This window comes from Fukomys damarensis, unplaced genomic scaffold (assembly GCF_012274545.1).
Source record: "Fukomys damarensis isolate Sample0158 unplaced genomic scaffold, DMR_v1.0_HiC HiC_scaffold_7, whole genome shotgun sequence".
NCBI classification, from domain to species: domain Eukaryota; kingdom Metazoa; phylum Chordata; class Mammalia; order Rodentia; family Bathyergidae; genus Fukomys; species Fukomys damarensis.
Genome location: NW_022900919.1, coordinates 13,047,513 through 13,057,612, shown reverse-complemented (window position 1 = coordinate 13,057,612; position 10,100 = coordinate 13,047,513). Strand labels below are relative to the sequence as shown.

Sequence of the window (10,100 nt, the reverse complement as noted above, 5' to 3'; positions counted from 1 at the left end):
TTGTAATATATATATATATATATATATATATATATATATATATGATAGATATGATAGATATAGATCAGTTTTAGAGAAGTCAAGGGGAAAAGAGATTAATAAAAAACAAGGGTGAGGGACAGGGGATTTGTGTGTCTGTGGGAGTGATCATGGATTCCCTTTGAAGCTATACATGAGTTAGAAACCCTCCACCCCCCAACAAAAATCTCATTCAATCCAGGGTAGATTCTAAGAATTGAAATGTGAAAAAATGTTTGGATCTTTGTATGGTCAGAACTAATCTCAACTGTTATGAGTTCGTCTTTTTATCAGTGTCTTTATACTCTAACTCAACTTTGCCCAGCTCTATTACTAATGCTTATCTACTAGGTAAGCTCAAGTTCTGTACTCCCTATTTATTTTCCCTACTTTATTTTGAGGTTCAGTCCTAGGACATTTGCACTGAGCTACATTTTTGGCTATTTAAATTTTTTCTTTCTTTCTTTCTTTCTTTTTTTTCTGCCAGGGATCACACTCAGGACCTTGTGCTTGTGAGACAGGCGTAGCACCACTAAGCTAAATCCCTAGTCCAAAAATTTCTTTATTTTGAGAGGGCCTCACTAAATTGCCAAGTGCCCACGTTGGGTTTGCATTTGTGATCTTCCAGCCTCAGCCTTCCAGAGTTCTGGGAATATAGGTGTGTGCCGTCATGCCTGGCTTCAACCTGTTTACTACACGTGATATGCAAAGAAAATAAGAGTGGCCTCACTTGAAGAAAGAACAGACATTCTTGGCACACAATTTGCTTTGTACTGAATTATTCTGGAATTTCTGGCTTTTTAAGAACCTAGAAAAGACACAGGAGGCTGGTGGGTAGAATTGGTAGGTTTTTGCAAGCTGGTGCTTGGGCGGATTTTGCATGAAGTTTCCAGAATTATCTTTGCCACCACTAACATAGGCCACCATTAGCATCTGCCTTATGTGATCCTTCTGCAGGAAAGTAGCAGATCCCTGAGGGCAAGTCCTCTGAGCTATGTGGGCAGCCAGTTTGGACTTGCGACAGTTGTCCCTCTGGCCATGCCAGTTGCCTTTGAGGCAATATATGAACATGGTTCAGTTCAGCCATGCTGATACAAGTCTATGCTGCCTCCGTAAGGGTTCTGTCTTTGCCCTGGGTCTGCATGTGGGACAACTTTGTAAACATCTGTACATGTTTTGACCATTGTGCATCCAAGTCACAATGACAGCAGAGGCAGAAAGTTCCACTAGTTTGAAAATCAAGGGAGGTGTTATGTGGAGTTGCCAGTTATGACAGATTTTGATGCATGAATCATAATTTCCAGGGAAGACAGGCTGGGGAAGGTTTTTATATCAGAGGCTAGCCTGCAGAAAAGCACAGAAGTATGAGACATGCCTTTATGTGTTTCTTCTTTTTCCTTGTTTTTTTCCTTTGGCAAATACTTAGCACATACTAGTAAGCAGGCACTTTCTAGGGGCTGGAGTACCATAAGCAGCATGCCAAAGGGTTTGCCTAATGTTCTTGCCAAGAGGTCACATGGATCAACAATAGACACACACACATGATAATACATGAGTGCTTTAAAAAAAAAGAACCACAGTTAAGCGGGAAAAGTGATAGAGAAAGGAAACCTGAATTATCTATGGAATAGAAACTTCTGTTAAAGCATGAATTTGAACAGATACAATGAGACGTGTTCTAGGAACCTTAAGTTCTTGGTCCTTGTTGAAGTATGACGTAGCAGGAAGAGTTTAAAGCTTGAAGTTTAACGAGAGTTATATGGAGAGGAATGTCGGTGGTGCGCATTTAGCAACAGCCCTGTAGGTAGCACGGGCAAAATTAGCAGAGCAGACATTGAGAGATAGCACGTTGGGGAAGAGAGGGTTAAGAGGGGAAGCAAGCATTCTTGGATCATCCAGGAATCAGTGTGGATGATGCTTTACAGTGAGAGGAGTCTGGGTCCACAGGAATCGATTTACAAGCTGCTGTTGTTCATATTGCTATCATTATCACCAGAAACAACAGCAATTATTGCACAGATCTAATGTATGAGTGGCTGTTTTAAGCACGTTACTAGTATTCACTCTTCACATTCCTCAAAAGCACTGGCGCAGCACTCAGGTACTTTGCCAAGATGTGCTAGCCAGTACCTGGCTGATCAGGAACTCTGCCCCAAGCAGTCTACTAAGTTCAGAGACAGAGCCATAACCACTACGCTGTACTGACTGCTGGCTATAGTGAAGGTCTGGAGAGGAAGGAGAAGACTCTAAGGTGCTCTAATCGGAAAATTTTTTGTGGTTGTGAATATAGTAGTAGAGGACAGAGTAGGCGGAGCCTCCAGAAAGTGCAGCTTGGAAAGCTGTGTGTACCGAGATGCAACCAACAGAGCTGTGCATTTGATAAAGGTGAAGCCCTGGATTCTGCTGGGAGATGCAGGAAAGAGCTATGCCGAGTAGCTGACTAATCACCCAGTATGTCCAACTGTTGCATGTTAGAAGATTCTTCATAATACGGCAGAACAGGCCATGGCTTGTCCCTGCTCATAATTTCTGAATAGCTCATCAATGTATTCCGCATTCAGTACAAATTCCTCTCTCTGTTTTTTTTCAAAGCAAGGAGAAACAAGAGAAGAAGAGGAGTAGAGGGGAGAAAAAGGAGGAAGAAGAGAAACTGCCTATGGCATATTTCAAATAACTCTCTTCTTACTACTCTTTGTTTTTCTACTTGAATCCCTGTGTCCAGTCACCTAGGGAAAGAGCCAGGTTCCTGCAAAGTACTTGGTCATTTAGACATTGTAAATGGCATAGATTTTACTGTCAGAATGGCTTAAGTTTGAATTTGAGCCACTGTGCTTAGTACACTCATTTGATCTCTCCAGTTCCTTTGCCAGTCCTGGGATGACCTCTGAGCCATCAACTTGTGAAGTTCAATTTATCACAGATAACCAACATGTGCTGTGCTAGTTCTGGTGCTTCAGATTTCTCTAAGGCCTCTAGATGCTGTTTCTTGCTTCATCTGCCAATAGCAAGGCACAAAGTGAATTGTACAGCTGGAAAAAATGAGGCAAAGAGCACTTAAATCTCCTCCTCAGAGTCAACTTTGCCTCATTAGAAGGAGGCCTGACCTAAATCTCAGGCAGGAAGATTTCATCTTATTAATCACAATGTTAGATTGACTGAATCAGATGGCTTCTTGAGATCCCTGGGAACATCATAGCCACTGCACAAGTGGTCATGGCTATGTTCTAATAAAACTTTATTTACAAAAAAAGGGAAATGGTCAAACTTAACCAGCAGGCTGAGTCCTCGCATAGATTGCAATAAAATGTAGAACATAATTATAAATCAATGACTTTTAAATATAATGTATGTAACTGTAAGCTTATGTAATTTTATTTTTAATAATATTTCCATTTAACAACTAGTTCGTGCAATTTCTGAAAATTTAGCAGTCAGCTGTCACAGATCCACACAAATCCATTTTCTGAGTTCTAGTTCCAACTAAGCAGCTGCTCAGCTATGCAGCCTGGGGCAAGTGATCTCAGTCTTCCCACCTGGGGAGCAGAAGCGATATCTCCCTAGCTATACTCTGAAAGGATCGGAAATGTTATATATATAGAATGGGATGGGGTGGGTACCACGATGAGACAGGTGCTGTGTTAGTTATTCAGCTCTCTTCCATGTGGCCTTCAAGATGGCTGCGAAAAGAAAAAAATTTTGAAGGAAGGGAAAAGAGCCAAGGAACTACCTCCAGCTCCTTTTGAGGGCCTTCTATACACCAAACGCTACAAAGTGACTTTAATCCTCTGTTTGCTTGATCCTCACAGCAAGTCTTCGGATGTACAGTCTTCCCCTTTTCACAGCTATGATTCACAGTATTGAAAGAAGTGAGAATTGCTTCAGGTCAGTCAGTTGGCAGGAGCCAAAGCCAAGTTCAACCCGGTTCTGTCCAAATAAGGAATAAGTATTGTATTGTGGGGTTAACCAGGGTTCAGAGATGAATCAGTGACACCAGAGTAGTAGTGATCAACATTTCATTCTAGTAACATCTTGGGCTTCAAAGTCAAGTTGGAGACTCACTTTATTGAATAGGTGATCTGTTGGTGTTGCTCATACCGTGTCTTTGTGCTGATGATAAGTGTAGGTGGGAGCTCAATCAGGAGGCACAGGCTGAACCTGCCAGGTACTTAGACAGCCTCGAGGATACTCTGATAAATGACATGGTGCCTCCTTCAAAGGGCTCAAAACCAAGCCAGGGAGACTGAGTAATAGTCAAGTAGCTATGGCAGAGGCTACAGGTGTCATATTAGGAAGTGTGGCTGAACCATGACCATTCCCAGAAAGCTCTTGTTTCTCATCTCTCCCATGTCCCTAGCACCCACAGGAATTGATGATGATCTCGTTCTCTCTGCCTGCCTGTTCCCTCGTCATCACTACTCTCCCTGTTCACCCTCTTCACTCTTAACGGCACTCAAGAGCTTCCCAGGGAAGCCGTTTCCTGTTTCCTGAGACTTAGAGACTGGCCTCTGGGCTTGTGTGTCCTTGCTGCAGACTCCTTAGGACATCCTGCCATTATCTCCTCATGTCCGTCTGTCCCGTTCCACGAGGAAGGCAAAGTGTGTGTATTGGTAGCACCAAACATGTTGCCTGGTACACATTCATGCCAAACAAATGCCTGGGAAATAAGCAAAACTTGAGCTGAATACTTAGGAATGCCAGGAATATGACACTGCGAAACCTAGGGAAAGTGCAAGGATGATACACATGGTAACAAAAGATTCGTATTTCGCTTCACCAAAAATCTCAAAAGACACTTAGCAGATGCTTTTTTCTCTGTCTTTCCATTACATCTCTTTCAAAACAACAACTCCTTTCACTGTGAACACTTTCCCTCCAGGACCTAACTTTTAGCTCTTTAGTTGATTACAGGCGTTTCCTAAATGCAAGGCTGAGAATCACCTAACTCCATTTGGGTAGAGTATGGCAGGCTCTGAGAGGGATAGAAACTTAGTTCTATCCAACCTCCTTCCCCAGCTATTCCTTCCTCACCAGGCCACCATTCCAAGCAACCCCAGGAACCAATTGTATAATAAATACATTGCAGTACTATGCCAAAAGCTATTAATTTATCTCCCATCTGTTTAAAAGTGTAGATACTCTTTCTCTCTGAGACCCTTGGCTTCTGCCCCAGGTTCCTGATTATTTATTTCTACCTCCTGTCTGGGGTTCTTTTTATGGGGGACAATTACAATGACTCTGTCCTCTCCCCACGCATGATAGATGGCTGAGCTCCATCTCTCCTACAGCCCTTCCTCAACTCCAAAGTGAGTGTTTCTGCGTCACAGCAAAGTGAACACTAGGATAAGCAATTTTTTCCCGCTTAAGGCGGGTTCACATTTGTTTCTGATTTCTCTGCTATGGTCCTTGGGGGGCAGGAAGGATTAATAGCAATTTGAAAATGAATAGGGAATTTAGACAGTGTGCAGCAGGGATGGCCTAACCCTGCCCCACAGCTGCTAAGACAATAAAGACTTGGGTGGGGAACAGCTACCTAGAGGATGGAGGCATCCTGTGGCCTCCTCCCTCACCTGGAAGCTGGATTCTCACAGGGAAAGAAGCGCTACAGTCACCCAGATCTCGGTTAAAATTTCAGCTCTTCCTCACCAGTCATGTTCCCTCGGGCTCACTGTTTAATTGTACCAACACTAAGTATCTCATCTGCCAAAGGGGGTAACAATATCAGAAGCATAGAACTGTTAAGACTTAAGCAAAATTGAAAGCATTTGGCGTGGAGTTTGGCCGACTGTTGGCGTTTGGTCAAGGATAATTTCTCTGCCCTAAAACTCTGTTTAAGATTTTTCTTCCCATCCCTGGATTACTGAAGACAATTTCTAAAGATAACTCTTGTCAGTGGATCTCATCCAAGAGAACTCTTACAACTGTGATTTGCAGAGCACTGGGTGTAACAATTCTCGTGCATGACAGAAATTCCAGGGTTCATTTTGCCCGTCTTCCATATTGCCGTGGCATTATTTCTGTTTCCATTAACTGTATAAGAACATTTTTATACTCTGACCTGTTTTACTTTTTTGTTTTTTTGTATTTTACCTCTCTTGGTTGCCTCTTTTATTCTTTCAGCTGCCTTCCTGAGCTCATCTGGCCACATATTATAAACTGTTCACTTCTGGACCCTAAATCTAAATGAAGCAAGAGTGTGAAATAAACCTGATTCCATTGATTCCCTGTTTTGTGAGCCACTGGTTTCAAAGCATGTGGTTATGGGACCATAACATCACTTTCCCTGTGGGAATATCTAATAAGCTTTTTGTGGAACAGTTTTCTTCTCCCTCAACTTCCACTTTAGTATAATTGCTCAGAGGGCTTTCAGTGGTTTGTTTCAGATTGTAGCCATGACTATGAGATTTCATAATCAAGGTTGTCATACAAGAATTCTGTTTTCTGAAAACACTGTTTCGCTACTTAATTTTGGGGTGTATTTTATTAAAATAGGAAACTAAGTTGACATTTTCCATAACTAAATTCTTCTTATTTACTTATGTGTTTTGCAGGGAAAGGGTTTTATAAGGAGGAAAGGGAAGGGAGCAAGAAAGCAAGCAAAGAAGGTACACACAAAATACTGGTGCTCCTTGACTTACAGTGGGTTGTGCCTCAATAAACTGATTTTAAATTGAAAATATGCTAAACCAACATAGCTCAGCAGCCAACTGCACCATGCAGTGCTGGCTGTTTTCCTTTGCGATTGTGTGTCTGACTCAGCTGCAACTGGCTACTGCTGTCCAGCACTGATGAGAGAAAATCCAACTGCATACTTGTAGCCTAGCAAAAAGGATCAAATTTCAAAATCTGGTTTCTACTCAATGCATATGTATGGTTTTTGTACCACTGTAAAGTCAAAAAATGTAAGTCAGACCACTGTAAGTCACAGACTGTCCACACCTTCTAATTCGAGGCCAGAAGAAAGTAGGAACTGTCACTCCAACTTGATCTTCCTTCTTTGGCAAGGAAGGGACACATGTGTCTTCATAAGGTCTTCAGGTCAAGGTCAGCATTCAACTTCCTTCTGGCTCAGGGATCAAAATGTAGATGAATGAGCCATTATTTAATTGGTCCAGGTGGAACTGAATTTTCTGATGTTTTTGTCCAATTTCATCTAAGGTAATCAGGATCTGCCCTTATGTAAGAATAATGAGGCTCTGTGCAGGTATTTTAAGCAGGTGACAGACTGGGAGCCTTCCCAACGTAAGCTAAGAGGAACCAAACAGGGCAACAAATGGGCTTTGAGAACATCCAACCATTCTGTGGGTCTCAGCACTCTGGATGGCAGTGCAATGAGAAGGTTTTACTTAGTTTAATCTTCACCATAGTCCTGTGAAATAAATATCATCACTTACAGGTGAGGAAAAGGAGGCTCAGAAAACCTAAGTGATTTTCTTAGGGTCACAGAACAAGTCATTGGCAGAGAGCGGCTTCAGGGCTAGGCTCTCCTTGGACTTCTGGGCTCTGGACACTAAATTCTCTGCCTTCCACATCAAGTTACAGCCCTTGGCAGCTGCTGCCTAGTTCCCCTGGATGCCTCTCACTCAGCCTTCAGATTCCAGTTTATTTTTTCAAATGAGAAATCATTTCATTTTTGACTGAATTTCCAAGCACCTCAATAATCCTAAAAGTAGTTTTTATAAGTCCATGGAGAAGTTGTAAGATCTGATGTCCTTAGAGCAGATAAAGCATTTGCAGTGAATGGCAACATGAGGGCTTTTTTTCCAAGGTCTTCCTCTTGTCTTCCCTTTGTCTCTCTGTCTACACACACACACACACACACACACACACACACACACAGTCTCACACGCACATGTGGCATACTTCCCTAAATACAGTGAACAGAATTTCATATTACTTTACTTAAATTATAGTTTTTTATGAGGTGTGTGTGTGTGTGAAAGAGAGAGAGAGAGAGAGAGAGAGAAAGAAAGGGGCCCTGCTGATGATTAACCTAACTACAAATGCATGTGAGGCAAAGGGATGGCTAATTTTCCTGGCCTACAATTCAACTCAAACCATCATTTCTAAGACAGATTTCTCCTCTCAATGTTAATGGGAAGCAGATGCCTTTTGTTAATAATAATGTATGAGGGGTGGGGCCTAGGGGTCTAAATTTTGTTTTTCAAAAAACATTGGTGCTGTCTAGCTAGAGACAATGTATATTTCCAAAATAAATTGATATTGAAAATCTAGCCTTTTTTCATATAAAAGTCACATTATTTACTTTTACCTCCCTGCATGAAGGTGACATAGAATAGGAATGATATTTATTATTTTTTGAAAAGAAAAGTGCGCTTTATTCTTTGTGTGTGGGTAAGATTCTCTCTACAATATGGGATCGATGCTAATGTTAACATTAAAAACTATTTTCCTAGTTTAAATGGCACTGTTTCAATTTAAACTGTGCTACTAACAGATGAAGATGTACATATGTTGCTACCATGAAAATCACTTGTTTTATTATGCCTATTTATAGGCAAAGTTGCAAAATAAGGCCTATTCTGACATAGATAACTCTTTTGCAGATTTGAGCACAAGATAACAAGATTCTGTCTGCTTCTTTTTCTGCGGCTGCATGTAGCTTTTCAATTTTTTCCCATCTACAGTGAGTACTATCTGCTACACCTACGTGGTTTTCAGAACCATACATCCTCGATTAAGACCTGTAATAAGATTTAGGGCTAAGGCACAGCAGCCTGACAGCCCAATTACTCCAGAGTCTCAACACACCCATTACGTGCTCCAGAGTGCCCACTGTGAAATAATGGAAAGTCACACCGTGTCCTTCAATAAGGGCTTTGACATTACTGCACCTCAGTCTCCTCATCTCTAACAACAGAAAGCAATGATCGCGCTGTTCGCTACGGTTAGCAAGAAAATCTAGAACGTTTCTAATAGCTCTTACTATTATGTAATAAGACATTTATGCATTAGGATGTGGTCACTGTGGTTTTTATTTCTTGCTTGTAGTGCATTTGTTCTCTTCATCACACCTGAGCATTGTAAAATGCCAACAGATGGACTGAAAGAGGAATATGCTGGAGGACGTCAGGTTCTGGACATCACTAGAGGGAGCCAGAGATAACCGAGCAGCCATCATTTCCAAATATACCTTTGTCGTGCTTGAATGTCATTTGCTCAACATTGACACCCGTCTACACTAAATTCATTAGACGAATTTGTCACTTGCTTCTAAAGATGTGTACAATATAATCACAGCTCTCAAGAAACATACGATCTAAATGAAAAAACAAACGGCATACACTAAAACCCCATTAAAAACCTAATCTGAATGCTTTAGGGTAGGCCCAGACCGTTGGTGCTATAGAATATCTGAGAGTCATCTGTCCCTTCAAGATGTCATCATTTGGAACGGTTCCATGCATTGGACAGGAACTTTCTAGGCTGAGCAGGGTTCGGAGCACTAAACAGCACTGCAGACAAATGTACCAGGAGAGACGGATCCAGGAGAGATGCTGCTGAGTGTCCATCTCTGTTGTAGAGGGCTTGTGTTTGCCACCTCGTTCTTTCTCTCTGAGCCACGACTCTGACTGAGCTATAGCCAGTAGCGAATGTGCAAGGTTCCCAACTGCTTACTGGATTAAAATGAATGCCATAGACTGGCATTGCATGCTTGAGTCCTTCTCTCTGGAAGCAAAGATGGAAAGGGTTGGACTACCAAAGGAGTGAGCAAGCCACAAATGGGCCAGATCTTGATGGTACTGGGGAGCCACAGAAGGCTCCTGAGCATGCTTTAGAATCATAATTGAAATAATTTCATGGACATGAGGTCTATGAAGCCAAGACTGACAACTTTTAATCTTGAAAAATGGATCAACGTAAACCTACTGATTGGTAGGACACTAGAATAAATTTGTAATTCAACTTCTCCAAAATGTGAGTAAAAATATGAGAACTAAAGAAAACCCCGAAACAAAAGATCATAAATCTTTTAACTAGTTTATGCTTATACTCTTTATTCTTCTTTTGGGGGTTGGGAGAACAGCTTAATCAATAGAGTAAATTATTTATACTTTAGACTC

General features: G+C 41.6%; 1 long non-coding RNA gene across 7 annotated transcripts in view; it reads left to right on the top strand.

Annotated features, from left to right (window-relative positions):
• LOC104860018 overlaps positions 1–10,100 on the top strand; it is a 72,665-nt gene that overhangs the window by 44,170 nt on the left and 18,395 nt on the right. For all 7 annotated transcript variants that reach the window (XR_004516184.1, XR_004516183.1, XR_002025239.2 and 4 more), the window contains 2 exons: positions 8,583–8,923; positions 9,028–9,954. This is a non-coding gene — a long non-coding RNA (uncharacterized LOC104860018). The remainder of the gene's footprint in view (positions 1–8,582; positions 8,924–9,027; positions 9,955–10,100) is intronic.